We start from the raw sequence: 11,437 nt of genomic DNA, 5'->3' as shown, positions 1-11,437 counted from the left end.
GTAAAATGGGGGCTAAATTCCTGTTTTCTCTTCCCCTTGGACTGTGAGCCCCATCTGGGAAATGGACAGTGTCTGATCTGATTGCACTGAAGACTGTAAGCACAAGACCATAAGGGAAGGGATCATATCTACTAACTCTTTTATACTCTCCTAGGTCTTCTTCCCACAGTAGACTGTAAACTCCTTTAGGGCAAATATCAGGTCTACCTACTCTATTGTACTCTCCCAAGGTCTTAGTGCACTGCTCTGCACAGAGTAGGTGTTCTATAAATACAAGTGAATCACTGATAAGGGAAAACACCGCACGGAGCTCAACAATATCTGTCTCTTCTGACCTGGTAGGGTGCTGCCACTCAAAACGCTCTTGCTGTCAGTTGGAACTTTGTTAATTTCCTAAACGCCCTCTAGCCAGAATGCAGGGTGAAAATATACCTTCTGGCAGAGATGGAAGTATACCCATCCATCTGTAGTGTTTCCTGAGCCCCCAGAGTAGGCAGACCAGCGAATTCATCTCTAGAGTACAAAATTCATTCAATCGAATGTATTGAGCACTAACTGTGTGCAGAACACTGTACTAAGCACATTGGAAGCACAAATAGGCAACATATAGAGACAGTCCCCACCCAACAACAGGCTTACAGTCTAGCTGAACGTTGTTGTCTTGTATTAAGATTATCCCCGATATCTATAGCTATCTAGTGCCCTCTGCTGAATACTTCAATACTGAGTCGCAGAATAGAGTACTTCTAGCAGTAATGTAGAAAAGGGAGCTTCTGGAGCCAATTAACTGAAAGTGTTTTGGCCTATATTTAGCCCAATATTTTATTTCCAGTCAGTATTCTCTCTGCTTTGCGATTGGAGTGGTAAATCTGGATTGACTATGGGTTATAAACAAGAAAAACCAAATAGGACTCTTAAACCCCAGTTATCATTACCATCCTTTAAGTCAACCAAGTCACTGAAATCTACTGACCAGCAGCTCTACTTCCAAATCATCAAGCTCTCTGAAAGGCACAACTCCAGAAATTACCTTCCAGAATGGTAAGACGAAAATCATTCTTCAGCTACAAATGCCAGGAACCTCTAGCTGCCAAAGAACAGGCACTAGGTCTTGCAGTTCATTAAAGACTTCAGATCCTGCTTGCCAAAGTAACAATGCAGACAACTTGTATAGTCTTTGCATACTAGTCTAAATGCCCAATCAAAGGGGATAGAGGAGTACAGTAGTGGTTATGCTGGGAGTTGTGGTGAGAGCAGCTAGAGCAGGGGCAGTGGGAAAGGTACGGGGATAGAAACAGTCCAGGGAAACCTGAGAGAAGAGAGGCAGGAGGGATGATAGGAGAGAACTGGCTGGGGGAGGCCTGGTTTTCTCAGTTCCCCTGAGGTGAATTTCTCCCTAAACCCCTCCAATGCTTCCCTGGAGCTTCTCTAGCCTGGATCTCTCCTAGGCACTTTTGCTAGCCATTGAAGGGGAAACGGGATGGATATTATAATGATACAGTAATAATGATGATGTGTCTGTCCACTCTTGTATTGCACTCTCTGCACAAACTAAGCCCTCAACAATCGTTGATGATGATGATGATAATATGGGAAGCGTTGTGGCCTAGTGGAAAGAGCACAGGCCTGGGAGTCATGGTTCTAACCTGGGCTCTGCCACTTGCTTGTTGAGTGACCTCGGGCCTACAGCTCAGATTTGGAAGTCAGAAGGACCTGAGTTCTAAATCCAGCTTTCTCCCTGGTCTGCTGGGTGACCTTAGATAAGTCTCTTAGCTTCTCTGGGCCTCAATCACATCATCTAGAAAACGGAGATTTATCCTAAATTAATGCCTATTTATAATTGAACCTTCAGGATGAATTTACTGGGGTAATTCTTCGTTGATTTCAATGGGGGTGATCTAGGGGTTTGACAAAACATCTGAATGATAAGTAAAGACCAAAAAGTCTGCCCAAAGAAGCACCAGCATGTGCTTGGGAGTCAGAGGTCATGGTTTCTAATTCCTGCTCCGCCACTTGTCAGCTATGTGACTTTGGCCAAGTCACTTAACTTCTCTGAGCCTCAGTTACCTCATTTGTAAAAAGAGGATTAAAAGTGTGAGCCCCATGAGGGATAACCTGATTACCTTGTATCTACCCCTGAGCTTAGAACAGTGCTTTGCACATAGTTAGCGCTTAAGAAATGCCATTATATTTATTATTATATACTCAACAGTTGCCTCATAAAACAAACATAGGGCTGGGAGTCAGGGGTCCTGGCTTTTCATTCCATCTCCACTCATCTGCTGGGTGACCTCGGGCAAGTCACTAAACTTTTCTGGGCCTCAGTACCCTCATCTGTACAATGGGGATTAAGACTGTGAGGCCTCTGTGGGACAGGGAGGTGTCCAACGCAATGAGCTTTTATCTACCCTGACCCTTAGAATGGTGCTGGACATATTTTAAGTGCTTAACAAATACCATCATAATCACCTCACTCATCAGAGCCACAGTTCCCTCATCTGTAAAAGGGGATTCGATACCTGTTTTGACTCCTACTTAAGCAGTGGGACATAAACTGAACCCATCTGATGATCGGGTCAGACACAGTCCCTGTCCCATGTGGAGCTCATAGTCATGATGATGATGATGATGATGATGATAGTTGAGCCAAGTCTGGGTCCCACATGGGGCAAAGTTGAAGTTGGAGTTGGCAGGGAATGTGTCTGCCCACCACTGGAGTCCAATAGGACTCTTCCCAAATGCTCAGCACAGTGCTCTGCACACAGGAAGAACTTAAATACTTCTGACTGACTGAATGAATGATATTTGTTAATCACTTACTCCATCACAGGCACTGGGCGACAAGCAAAGCAATCATGGTTTGATACAGTCAGTGACCGCCGTGGGGCTCACAATCTTAATTCCCATTTTACAGATGAGGTTCCTGAGAACCAGAGATATAAAGTGACTTGCCTAATGGCCCCCTCAGTCAATCACATTTCTTGAGCGCTATGTGCGGAACACTGTACTAAGCACTTGAGAGAGAACAATAGAATATAATACACACAATCTCTGCCCACAATGAACTTACAATCTAGAGGGGGAGGCAGACATTAATATAAATGAATACATTACAGATGAGCGGCAGACCCGGGAGTTCAACCTGGGTCCTCCTGAATCCCAGGCCCATGCCCTATCCTCTAGGGAACAAACCGAGCAGCTAAAAACCCTCAAAATTCCATTTCTAACTGGCAAACCTTCTCATTTCTCTTCCTTGCCTCATATTTGTCACATTTATGAGGCCAAAAATATTCAAGTTCTAATAAGCGGAAATAGGAAAATCAAAAAAGCTGGTTTGTTTAGACTCCAGACTGTAAGCTCCTTATGGGCAGGGAACGTGTTTGCTAATTCTATTGTATGGTACTCCACCAGGGGGTTAGTACAGTGCACTCTGCACGGAGTAACCATTCAATAAATACCTTTGATGGATGTTTAACCAGTATGTGGGGAAAGGGGTGTGTCCTAATGGAAAGAGTAGCCGATCAGTCATGTTTACTGAGGGCTTACTGTGTGCAGATCACCATCTGAGGAGTCAGAAGACTTGGGGTCTAAGCTCTGCTCTGCCACTTGTCTGCTGTGACTTGTTTGGGCAAGTCACTTCATCTCTCTGAGCCTCTTCTGGCAAATGGGGATGAAGACTGTAAGCTCCATGTAGGACAGGAACTGTGCCCAAACTCATTAGCTTGTACCTACTCCGGTGCTTAGAACTGTGCTCGAAACAGAGTAAGCACCTAACGAACATCATTTAAAAGAAAGAGAGGGAGGGAGGGAACCAGGCTGAAAATCCAATCAGTCGTATTAATGGAGTGCTTACTGTGTGCAGAGCACTGGTCCAAGTGCTTGGGTGAGTACACTAGAACAATAAAAGGCCACATTCCCTGCCCACAAAAAGCTTATGGTCTAGAGCGGGAGACAGACTATAACAGAAATAAAGAAATAACAGATATGGACATAAGTGCCGTGGGGCCGGGAGGAGGGGGATGAATAAAGGGAGTGAGTCAGGGTGACGCAGAAGGGAGTGGGAGAAGAGGAAATGAGGGCTTAGGTCGGGGAAGGCCTCCCAAGGGCTTACTACAGTGTTCTGCACACATTCAGTGCTCAATAAATACGAATGATTATCCGAGCTGATTAACTTCTACCTCCTTCAGTGCTTAGAAAAGTGCTTGACAAAGAGTAAGCGCTAAAGAAATGCCATTTCAAAGAAACACAAAAAAGAAAGAGGAAGCCAGACTGAAGAGGAACTGAGCTCCACTCCCAGTCTGGCCAACAAATCTGCAGCTAGAATGAAGAAGGGGAATACTCTACCAGGAAAAGCAGCAAAGCCTAGCTGGTAGACCCCAAGGCCTGGAAGTTAGAAGAATGCAAATTCAAATTCCAGTTTTGTCCCCGGTCTGCTGGGTGACCTTGGATAAGTCTCTTCACTTCCCTGGGCCTCAGTCACTTCATCTGTAAAATGGAGATCAATCCTAAATTAATGCCTATTTATAACTGAACCTCCAGGGTGATTTTATTGGGGCAATTCTTGGTTGATTTGGGTTTGGGTGATCTAGGGATATGATAAAACCTCTGAAAGATAAGTAAAAACTGAAAAGACTGCCCACAGAATCACCAGGAATCACAGGGATTCGATCCCTGCTTTCTCTCCTACTCTGGCTGTGGGATAAGCACTGTACCCATCTGAAGATCTGACTGGAAACTGTCCCTCTCTCATATGAGGTTCAGAATCATAATGATGATGGTGATTATGATAATGGTTAAGCCAAGTCTGGGTCCCACATGGGGTGCAGCCTAAGTTGGAGGTGGTAGGCAGGGAGTGTGTCTGCCCACCATTGTACTGACCTCTCCTAAGTGCTCGGTACAGTGTTCTGCACTGAGGAAGAACTTAATAAATGATTGAATGAATAAGTATGATTGAATGAATGGTATTGGTTACTACGGGCCAGGCACTGTTCTGAAAACTGGTTACACAGGAGATAATCATGGTTTGACAGTCCAAGTTCCCCAGAAGGCTAATAATCTTAATCCCCATTTTACAGATAAGGTCACTGAGGCCCAGAGAAATAAAGTGATTTGCCCTTTGTCCCCCTCAGTCAGTCACATTTACTGAGCACTTACGACATGCAAAGCACTGTACTAAGCACTTAGGAGAGTACAATTGAGCAATAGACACATTCTCTGCCCACAACGAACATACAGTCTAGAGGGGCAGATGCTAATTAATAGAAATCGATACATGACAGATGAGCAGCAGACCTGGGAATAGAACCCAGGTCCTCCCGACAACCAGGCCCGTGCCCTATCTGCTAAGGAACAAACCGAGCAGCAGAAGAGCCTCAAAATCCCAGTTCCTACCATTAAACCTTCTCACGTCTCTTCCCTGCCTCACAATTGTTACATTTACGAGGCCAAAAATATTGAAGTTCTAATAAGCGAAAAATCAAAAAGCTGGGTTTGTAGACACCACATTGTAAGCTCCTTATAAACAAGGAATGTATTGGCTAATTCTATTGCATCCTACTCCCTCAATTGCTTAGTCCTGTGCATGCTGCACATATTAAACATTCAATAAATAGCTTTGATTGATGTTTAATGTGGGAGAAGGGGCGATTGGAAAAAGCAGCTGGTCAATCAGTAAAATTTATCGAGGGATTACTGTGTGCAGGTCACCAGCTGGGGAGTCAGAGGACTTGGGTTCTAACCTCAGCTCTGCCAACTGTCTGTCTGTTGTGTGACCTTGGGCAAGTCACTTCACTTCTCTGGGCCTCAGTACCCTCCTCTGTAAAATGGAGATGAAGACTGTGAGACCCATGCGAGACAGGGAAGCTTCCAATGTCCAAACAAATCACCCTTTCCCCCTCAGGCCCTACTGAAGGCTCAACTCCTCCAGGAGGCCTTCCCAGACTGAGCCCCCCTTTCCATCAGCCCCCGTCGCTACCCCGCATTGCCCCGACTCACTCCCTTTGCTCTACCCCGCCCTGCCCCACAGCACTTGTGTATATATGTACATATCTAGAATTCTATTTATTTACATTGATGGAATAGTGCCTGACATATAAGAAGTGCTTAACAAATACCATCATCATCACCTCACTTAGAAGAGCCTTAGTTCTCTCATCTGGAAAACGGGGATTCTAACCCTGTTTTCTCTCCTACTCGGGCTGTGGGACAAGCACTTTTATCCATCTGATGATCAGTTTGGACACAGTCCCTGTCCCGTGTGGGATTCACAACCATAATAATGATGATGATGGCATTTAAGTGCTTACTATGTGCAAAACACTATGTGCAAAGCACTGTTCTAAGCGCTGGGGGGATACAATGCGATGATAATTAAGCAAAGTCTGTGTCCCACGTGGGATGTGGTCTAAGTAGGAGGTAGGCAGGTTATAATATTCTGTTTACTGCTTCGCTTTCTTTGCATTGCCAGGGTCCCTTTATCCTGCTAGAAGACACTTTCATCCCAAATTGGCCTCGTTTATTCAGAGTTAAATCTCTAACCACTTTGACCATAACAAGTGAGCTGTCACAGCTCAGATCTTAGGTGCCTCCTGGGTGCTTTTCATTTGAAGGAACGTGGAAGATGATGTGATGAGCCTGAGATGGGTTTGGGCACGTACTTCCCAAGCACTTAGTACAGTGCTCTGCACACACTAAGTGCTCAGTAAATATGATTGAGTGAATTGGTGAATGAATAAAGGCTGAACATGACTGATTAGACTGCAAATAATAATAATAATTGTGGCACTTGTTAAACGCTTACCATGTGCCAAGCACTGTTCTAAGCTCCAGGGTAGATATAAAGTAATGAGGCTGGACCCAGAGGCTGTCCCACATGGAGCTCACAGTCTTAATCCCCATTTTGCAGATGAGGTAACTGAGGCCCAGAGAAATGAAGCGACTTACCCAAGGTCACACAGCAGACATGTGGCACCTCAGTCCTTCCCCTGCACCCTAAAACTGGAAACCTGTCCTATAGTAAGTTCTGAGGGGCCTTGTGTGGCACGTCCCAACCCCAAGGCATTCTGGGAGGGGAGGCCGGAGAACCCCACGGCAGACCTGCTCCGTGGCCTCGGGCGAATCACAGGCCCACAGACAAGGTGGCAAGTAGAACGGCCATTTGTCCCATCTGACCCCTCACCTGATCCGATTCTCAGCCGACCCGGCCAATGTGGTATGGGTCAGGACCGAACGCCTTCCCCCCCACCATTTTTATTTTCCGTGCCCCGCCTCCCTCCGCTCCTTTGACTGCAGGGTTCCACGGAGTGGAAGCAGTGCCCATGCTCCCAGGGACCGGAGAGGGGAATGCCACTGGAGAAATCCCCAAGATAAAGGTGGACTTCCGAGAAGCAGCGTGGTCTTGTGGAAAGAGCCCGGGCCTGGGAGTCAAAGGACCTGAGTTCCAGTCCTGGCTCCACCAAATGCCCGCTGTGTGACCTTGGGCAAGTGGCTCCACTTCTCTAGGCCTCGGTTCTCCTACTTAAACTGTGAAGCCTACCAGGGACAAGGACTGTGTCTGAACTAATTCATTTGTATCTACCCCAGTGCTTAGAACGGTGTTGAACACATATGTTACCAACTTGTACTTCCCAAGCGCTTAATACAGAGCTCTGCACACAGTAAGGACTCAGATACGATTGAATGGACTAATGAATGAATGTCTGATTTATTGAACTCTCCCAAGTGCTCTGTACAGTGCTCTGCACACTGGAAAAACTTAATAAATATGACTGAATGATCTACCCTTACTTGTTTTATGTGTTCTGTTGTTTATACATATCACTGATTCTATTTCTTTATATTGATGCTACTGATGCCAGTTTGCTTGTTTTGATATCCGTCTCCCCGCTTTTAGACTGTGAGCCCACTGTGGGCAGGGACTGTCTCTCTCTGTGCACTTTTCAAGCACTTAGTACAGTGCTCTGCACACAGTAAATGCTCAATAAATACAAGTGACTGACTGACTCTCCTACATGATTGGTTTGTATCTACTCCAGTGCTTAAAACAGTGCTGGACAAAGAGTGAGCGCTGAACAAATGCCATTTAAAGGAAATAGAAAAGAGAGAGGAAGCCAGGCTAAAGAGGAACTGAGCTCCATTCCCAGTCTGGCCAACAGCCCCGGGGATAGAAGGAGAAAGGGGAATACTCTACCAGGAGAAGCGGCCAAGGCTAGGGCCTACAGCCCAAGGCCTGCAAGTCAGAAGGACCTGAGTTCAAATTCCAGCTTTCTCCCTGGTATGCTGGGTGACCTTAGCTAAGTCCCTTCACTTCTCTGGGCCTCAATCACCTCATCAGTAAACTCTAGATCAAACAAATAAATGCCTATTTATAATTGAACCTCCAGGAAGATTTTATTGTGGTAATTCTTGGTTGATTTCGATTGGGGTGATCTAGGGGTATGATACAACCTCTGAATGATAAGTAAAGACTGACAAGTCTGCCCATAGAAGCACCTGCAACAGCGCCGACAGTTGGCCTCGTGGAAGGAACGGGCTAGGAGTCGGAGGTCCTGGCTTTCAATTCTGGCTCCACTCGTCTGCTGGTTGACCTCGGGAAAGTCACTTCATTTATCTGGGCCTCAGTACCCTCATCTGTACAAGGGGGATTAAGACTGTGAGACCTCTGTGGGACAGGGAAGTGTCCAACTCGATGAGGTTTTATCTACCCCAGCCCTTAGAATAATACTGGACACATAGTAAGTGCATAACAAATACCATCATCACCACCTCACTTAGCAGAGCCTTAGTTCCCTCATCTGTAAAAGGGGATACGATCCCTGTTTTCTTTCCTACTCGGGCAGTGGGACAAGCACTGTCCAAATCTGATAATTGGGTAGGACATAGTCCCTTTCTCGTGTGAGGCTCAGAATCATAATGATGATGGTGATGATAGTTAAGCCAAGTCTGGGTCCTACACAGCGAGTAGACTAAGTTGGAGGTAGGCAGGGAACGTGTCCGCCCCCCGTTGTATTGTACTCTCCCAAGTGCTCGGAACAGTGCTCTGCACAAAGGAAGAACTTCATAAATGCCACTGACTGAATGAAGGAATGACTGGTATTTGTTCATCACTTACTCCGTCCCAGGCACTATTCTAAGCACTAGGCGATAAGCGAAGGAATCGTGGTTTGACAGTCGATGTCCGCCATGGGGCTCACAATCTTAATTCCCTTTTTTCAGATGAGGTCACTGAGGCCCAGAGAAGTGAAGTGACTTGCCTAATGTCCCCCTCAGTCAGTCAATCACATTTCCTGAGCGCTTACTACATACAGAACACTGCACTAAGAACTTGGGAGACTACAATAGAACAATATAAGAGACACAATCTCTGCCCACAATAAACTTACAGTCTAGAGGGGGAGACAGACATTAATAGAAATGAATACATTACAGATGAGCGGCAGAGCCGGGAGTACAACCCGGGTCCTCCTGACTCCCAGGCCCATGCCGTAGCCTCTAGGGAACAAACCAAGCCTCAAAAAAAGCCTCAAAATGCCATTTTCTATTGGCAAACCTTCTCATTTCTCTTCCTTGCCTCACATTTGTCACATTGATGAGGCCAAAAATATTGAAGTTCTAATAAGCGGAAATAGGAAAATCAAAAACTGGTTTGTTTAGACTCCAGACTGTAAGCACCTTAGGGGCAGGGAATGTGTTTGATAATTCTATTGTATTGCACTCCTCCAAGTGATTAGTATTGTGCACTCTGCACATAGTAAGTGTTCAACAAATACCTTCAATGGATGTTTTACCACTATGTGGGGGAAGGGGTGTGTCCTAGTGGAAAGAGCAACCGATCAATCAGTCATATTTACTGAGGGCTTACTGTATGCAGAGCACCAGCCAGGGAGTCAAAGGACGTGGGTCTTAAGCTTGGCTCCGGCACTTGTCTGCTGTGTGACTTTGGGCAAGTCACTTCACCTCTCTGGGCCTCAGTTACCTCTTCTGGAAAATGGGGATGAAGACTGTAAGCCCCACGTAGGACAGGGACTGTGCCCAAGCTCATTAGCTTGTACCTACTCCAGCGCTTAGAGCAGTGATCGAAACAGAATAAGAACCTAAGGAAGGTCATTTAAAAGAGAAGGAGGGGCCCAGGATTAAAAATCAATCAGTCAGTCGCATTTCTGGAGTAGTCACTTTTTGCAGAGCACTGGGCCAAGCGCTTGGGAGAATACAATAGAACAATAAATGGATACATTCCCTGCCCACAATGAGCTTACGATCTAGAGGGGGAGTCAGACAATAATAGAAATAAATAAATGACAGATATGGACATAAGTGCTGTGGGACTGGGAGGAGGGGATGAATAAAGAGAGCAAGTCAGGGTGACACAGAAGGGAGTGGGAGAAGAAGAAGGGAGGGCTTAATCAGGTAAGGCCTCCCAAGGGCTTAGTACAGTGCTCTGCACACAGTAAGCGCTCAATAAATTCAATTGACTAACTGTCCTAACGGATTAACTTGTAACTACTCCAGTGCTTAGAACAGTGCTTGACAAAGAGTAAGCGCTGTAGAAATGCCAGAGAAGCAGCGTGGCTCAGTGGAAAAGAGCACAGGCTTTGGAGTCAGAGTTCATGGGTACAAATCCCGGCTCCGCCAATTGTCAGCTGTTTGACTTTGGGCAAGTCACTTAACTTCTCTGTGCCTCATTTACCTCATCTGTAAAATGGGGATTAAGACTGTGAGCCCCCCGTGGGACAACCTCATCACCTTGTAACCTCCCCAGCACTTAGAACAGTGCTTTGCACATAGTAAGCGTTTAATAAATGCCATCATTATCATTATTATTGTTATTATTCTTATTTCAAAGAAATCGAAAAAAAGAGAGAGGAAGCCAGGCTCAAGGGGAACTGAGCTCCCTTCCCAGTCTGGCCAACAACCCTGGGCCTAGAGGGAGGAAGGGGAATACTATACCAGCAGAAGTGGGGAGGACTAGGGGCTACAGCCCAAGGCCTGGAAGTCACAAGGATCTGAGTTCTAATTCCAGCTTTGTCCCTGGCCTGCTGGGTGACCTTGGATAAGCCTTTTCACTTCTCTTCAATCACTTCATCTGGAAAATGGACATCAATTCTAAATTATTGCCTATTTATAATTGAGCTTCCAGGGTGATTTCATTGGGGCAGTTCTTGGTTGATTTTGATTGGGGTGATCTAGGGGTTTGACAAAACATCCGAATGATAAGTAAAGACTGACAAGTCTGCCCACAGAATCACCAACAACAGAGCCGACAGTTGGCCTCGTGGAAGGAAGGCAGGGTTGGGAACCAGATGTCTCGGCTTTTCATCCCGGCTCCCCTCGTCTCCTGGGTGACCTCGGGAAAGTCATGTCACTTCTCTGGGCCTCAGTATCCTCTTCTGTAAAATGGGGATTAAGACTGTGAAATATCTGTGGGGCAGGGAAGTACCCA

The sequence above is a fragment of the Tachyglossus aculeatus genome, chromosome 11, assembly GCF_015852505.1.
Source record: "Tachyglossus aculeatus isolate mTacAcu1 chromosome 11, mTacAcu1.pri, whole genome shotgun sequence".
Lineage (NCBI taxonomy): Eukaryota > Metazoa > Chordata > Mammalia > Monotremata > Tachyglossidae > Tachyglossus > Tachyglossus aculeatus.
The sequence above is the reverse complement of the archived record's forward strand: the minus strand, read 5'-3'. Positions refer to the sequence as shown.